We start from the raw sequence: 5737 nt of genomic DNA on the forward strand, positions 1-5737 counted from the left end.
ACAAGCGGTAACGGCGGTGGCATAAACAAAGGAGCGCCTTTTTGTGAAGGGAACGTGGGTACCCAATTTGCAGCCCGCAGAAACAACAATCGGAGATCTCTATGAAAGGAGCTAAAAACGGGTACGAAGACGCGGGTTGTGGGGAGGAAGGGCGAGGGCTCTCGCTCTCGCTGCGATCGGCCCGAGGAATCGGCCGGGCGTCGCTGCAGTGCTGCCCAATTTGTCACCTCGGGCCCAGCCTACGACTGCTCTTGCCGATCGGGGATGCAGTGCCTCTCGGCGCAGTGGGTGTGTCGGGAGCGAGCGGTCTCCTAGCAACCGTCTCCCGCGGCAACCCCATCTCGCGGCGCTCGGGTCGGCACCGCGGGCTCTCCCCGGGGCGACCCTTGTGCGGCGTCGCCTGTTGCCGCAACGTCGTGCACCAGCTCGCACTCCGGTGTCACGTGGGGCCGGCGACGGCGGCCCGGCGCTCCAGAGGCGTGGGCGTCACACGCGGCGGTACCTGTTGACGGCGGGCCGCCATGACTCAGTTCGTGAGCCACATACCAGTGGACATCGCCGCCTCGTCGCGGCCCTTCCGGCACCACCATAGCGACTCCAGGGAGCCGGCGGCTGCCGCTGTCTACCGCGAGAGCCACCAGCAACACCAGCAGCCCTCGAGAAAGGTCACGCATGGCTCTCGCTCTACTGCATGGCCGCTGCTACGACGCGCCAACCGCGTTCGCGTGAAGCGCTGCCTTTCGGCGCCTGACTTCACCTGTTGCGTGCAGGCACTGCAGAGGGGCGGGGTCCTGTGTCGTACTCACTGGGTTGCCTGTCTGGCTGCTCTGCCCCGCCGCAGCCACGCAGACAACTTATTGGTGCCACAGACCCAACAGTGAAGTCGGTCAGACCAGGCCGAGAGTTTCAGACATAAAATGGGACAAAGCTGTAACGGAGAACAAGAATATTAAGGCCCCGCCCAACACAGAGCTTTGTAGAGGGAAAAATGCGTGAATGTCAAGTAACCGCGAAGAACCACCGAAAACTTTTCCCCGCTGTATAGACGATGACGATTTCGGGACGAGCAAGTTGATTGGCGGGACCTCTCAGGGTTGTTTGTTGGAAGTAAAAACCCTCGGAACATGATGAAACGAAGCTGCTTTGTCACCTTGAGAGGCTTTTTATAGCGGTGTTTGAAAATGAATCGCAAATCACAAAGAACATGAAAACAACGAAAAGCTATTAGAGAGATATAGCATACCGGAGACGTACTAGCGGAGACGTATACCGGTTTTACGTACGGGAACTGCGCATGCGCAGTGGCAAGTGTGCAGCCGGGTAGGGTCACTGTTTGTATTAATGGTGAGTTGTTTGTGTGCGCTCAGTGCAGTTTCGCGTTTCTCATATGCGCTGCTATTACGGTAAGCACCAAGCTCAAGGTGGTCACAACTGTGAAAAATGGTTTCAATTTAACGCTGTGCAAACGCTTGATCTCGTCTAGGCTTCAGCTGGCAGCGCTTCCTCTCGCAAGGTATACTGAGCGCTGTTTTTATCGCCACCCGTTTGCTCCACAATAACAGCTTCGAAAGCCTAGCTACTGTACGCGAGACAGCGATCAAAAATGACATAGATAACGAACGCTATAAATTCGCAAGTACTAGCTTGCGCTGAACTGCAAAGTGGAAGCTTCTGAATACGTGTCGCTCCGTGTTCTGCCGTCTTTATTCAGGTCGTTCGCGGTGTAATTGTGTTCTCACTATTTGACGCTGCCATTAAAATTTGGCCCGATGCTGGATGCCGCATTCCGCCTGTCGTCTTCGGAGGAGCTGTCCCAACCCGCTTGTTCCGACAGCGTATATAGTGCGACTAAGAATGCTGAAGAGCAGCCCAGCCCAGGTTCAATAACAAAGCGGTCCCTCGCGGACCTTCCATTTAGAAAAAAAAAAAGTAATCTGTTTTGCATGTGACGTTCCGAGCAGTTGCCGCGCCTACTTCTCATGATGCACTGCGATCCATTTCTGTTTCCTGTTTTAACAACCCAGTCGTGGCGAGAGTCCATGAATCGTCACGCTTCGCGTCACGAATTCAAGAGCTGTGGCACCAAGTACAAAAAGTGCGAGTTCTTCGGCTAAAAAAAAAAAAAAGCAGTCTTTCCGCGTCCAACAAACAACGGGATGATAGCAAGGGGCCCAATCATTCGATGACACTAAAGATGCCAGTTGATTAGTTTTTGTTTCGTCATCGCCAACTCATTCCCCCCCCCCCCCTCTGGTCTCCTACTTTTTATCCTCCAGCTACAAATGCATCTCACTGCATGTACCACACTTCGGTGATCCTAGAAATTTTTTAACTGACTAGGCGTTGCTGCTCTGAGCCGAGCTTGTCGCGCCTTTTTTCCAAGCTGCCGAATCAGTTCTTGTGCGATTTTTCCACCCCCTGTGCGGAAAGGAGCAGCCGGCGTCGCTGTCCGGAGCTAACCTCCTCTCACATGTTCATCTAAAAAAAAAAAAGTTACCTTATAATTCGATCCCAAAGAAACTGCGTCGTCGAGCAGCGGGTGCTAGTTGAACAAGTATCAGCGGGCGCGCAGGTAGTTTGGAGGCGATGAGGCTAAGGAAGATCGCTTTAGAATTGTCGCTCGCAGGCACATGAACTGAAGCTGTAGGTAACCTCTGTACGCAGTCCTTTTCTTTTCTTTTTTTTCAGTTAAAGCATCGGGGATCACGTACGGCTGTCAGTGATGGATTCGTTTACTCTTGAGTTTTCAGTGAAGGTGCTATGTCGGCGCCAAATATTTTACACAAGGAGCTCCTGCGAATGTACGTTTGAAGCGCATCCATGATGCACTGGCCGAGCGGGAAGCCGTACTTCTACATAGGATCCGGAACATGTTCACTTGAAAAGGTTATCGCTTCTGCCGACAATTGTAGACACGTTGAAATTAGTTTGTGACCTCTTCATGGAATTATAAGGAGCGCTTTCGCAGAAGGAAATCTGACTACTGTTGTCTGCCGTGTACTCTCAGAAATATCGGTATCATGCTGGCTAGAGCGTAGAGTGAGATCGTCATTGCCCTCCTAAATGAACACCTAGCGCAATTGAAATCAAGTTGTAATAAAGGCAATGAGTGCCGAATTATTATGTGCACATTTTTATTATTTATCTATCAGAATAAATAGCGGTTTTATGAAAGGTCATCGGTGGCTACGGACTTTGGCTATAACAGTCGTCATGCCTCGATGTGGAAGTGTTGGAGAAAGGAAGCACCGATGTCGTATAATGACGTCGCGCGCACCCACGGAAAAGCTGTGCACTGTGTGAAGTTTAGCGCCTTTGTTCATTCTTTTCTGTCGTCTACTCGCGCTGCCGCGCAAATGTTTGTCACGTGGTTTCCCTTGGCGAGCTTTGCTTTGCAGAAACGAAACGTGGCATGAATCCCGCACCGGTATATGCAAGAAAAAGAAAGAATTGCACAGTTGAAAGGCCTCTGGCTGCTTTTGGCAAGACCGACGGCTTGAGATGGGCGCATTTAGCAGCGTTGCTACGTATGCGGGCTGTGCAAGAACTTTGTTTTCCGGAGGTTCGAAAGAATCGAACCTTCTAGACGGAGCGCATAACCGAGAAACAACGCTGAGAAAAGACGCAATACGTGAGCAGGACTTCGTAGAAGGCTGCCTCTTGCTGATGTCGCATTAACCGGCCAACCGGTCCATACTTCTGATCTGGGTTCACGCTCGCCGTTTAATGTACTTCCTCCTTGTTCCTCCTTGGCAGCTTCCAAGATTCCCGTTGCTCGGTCGCGATTCTCCCTTGACGCCAGTGCCCTTTCAGAGGCGCCCGTAAGCGAAGCGCCAGGCGACTGCTTGGCGGCCGGGATGGATGCCGCCGCTTCGCCCGGCGGCGTCCCAAAAGGGTTGCGGGGGTCGTGAGGGAAGGCGTGCGCGTCCCCCTTCGGCCGCTGAATCGATGACAGGAAGCGCGTCCCGACGCCGGCAAGGCTCTTCTCTCGCTTCCTCGCTCGGCCAGCCGGCGGCGCCGCGCCGTCGCGACGCTCTTTGCCAGACCCTTTTGCGGGAGTGGGTTGCGGCGCAGTGAGCACACACTGCGACGGACGGCACGTTTATGGACCCTTGAGAAATTTTCGCTGCGTCGCTCCCGTTTCGGGCGACATAAATAGAGACGCCTTTTGCAACGTTGGGATGCTGGTTATGGATCGCTCAGATAGACGCTGCAGGGGGTTGGGACTGAGAGTTGGCGCGAAGTTTTTGGCGCGTGGAGAGCGGGAGAGAATTTAGCATTCGGTCACTGACCACTGAACATTATGCAGAGAAGAGCTTACGCCGAGGAATTACTTTTTTTTCAGTAGTTCTATCTCAAATAGCAAGTCGTCCGTGACTACTTCACCAAAGGTTTGATAATCGCATCGAAGATAATGTGCAACTGCTTGCAATTTGCGCGCGCGCGCAAAATAGATCATGGGTTTTGATGATAATGCCTTTTTTTTCGGGGGGGGGGGGGGGGGGGGGCGGGGGGGCAGTATTGATGCATTTTACAAACGAAAAGTACAGAGGAAAATATAAGTACTTTCCCTCCTTAATGTAAAGTGTTGGACGTAATATTAACTATATTAGCAAACGACAACCGGGCAAAAAGGTAGGTTAGCTGTTAATGGATTTTTTTCGCATTGAACCCCAAATTCAATTTTGTTTAGCAGAATTGCTGACGCATTTTTTACCACAACTAAAATCTGTTGTCAAAAATTTCGGCGACGACCGTGTAATGCCGACAAGGCTGAGTATACCGGGCCCATAATAAACGGTAGAACGTGCTGCACAAAACAACAAAAAAAATATGAATTTGGATTATGGGGGTTTAACGTCCCAAAACGACTCTTCCAACGAGGGATGCCGTAGTGAAGGGCTCCAGAAATTTCGACCAACTGAGGTTCTTTAACGCGCACTGACATCGTACATGGGCCTCTAACATTTCACCTCCATCGAAATGCAACCGCCGCTGCCGAGATCAAACCCGGGTCTTTCAGGTCAGCAGCCGAACATTATAACCACTAAGTCACCGCGGCGTCTACAAAAATATCTATTGAGTTACAGAAATCAGAAGCGATATGAGGGCCTTGAGACACTCGGTCGTGGAGGGCGCCGGGTTTAATCTCGACCGCTTGGGATTCTTTAACATCCACCGAACTCTCAGTGCACGAAGGTTATTGCATTTCACATCCATCGTAATGTGGCCGCCGCGTCCGGGATGGAACCCGCGCACTCGTGCTCTGCAGCCGAACGCATAACCACTTAGCCACCGCGGCAGGGCGGCAGGGCGAGATAAAGGGTTCAATTTTGACTATGATGAGGATGACAAAATACATTTAGAGAAAAGGTTGGAGGAGATGCAGCGGAAGCAAACAACGACGAAAACAAAAGTTAACGTGAAGAAATTCCTTTTTCCTATAGTGGCATGGTTGAGAGCGTGGCATAGTGATTGTGAGAGAAAACAGAGATAAAATGATGCTGGCAGCATACGAAATGGGGGAGCAGTTCGTTCCTCGATGCATGCTAACGAAGAGCTCATTACAGGCGCTCGCAATTTTGCTGAAATGCTTTTTATTGTAGTTGCTTATCTTCTAATGCAAATATTCATGCGTGCAACCTGTTCCTCTTCTGGGCATACGGAGCTGAAATCGAGCGTCCACTTAGCGATTCTTTTGACAGCTGGGCGTGCGTAGCAGCACTTTTCCCATTCA

The sequence above is a fragment of the Amblyomma mixtum genome, chromosome 3 (assembly GCF_055824585.1).
Source record: "Amblyomma mixtum isolate Tamu chromosome 3, ASM5582458v1, whole genome shotgun sequence".
Lineage (NCBI taxonomy): Eukaryota > Metazoa > Arthropoda > Arachnida > Ixodida > Ixodidae > Amblyomma > Amblyomma mixtum.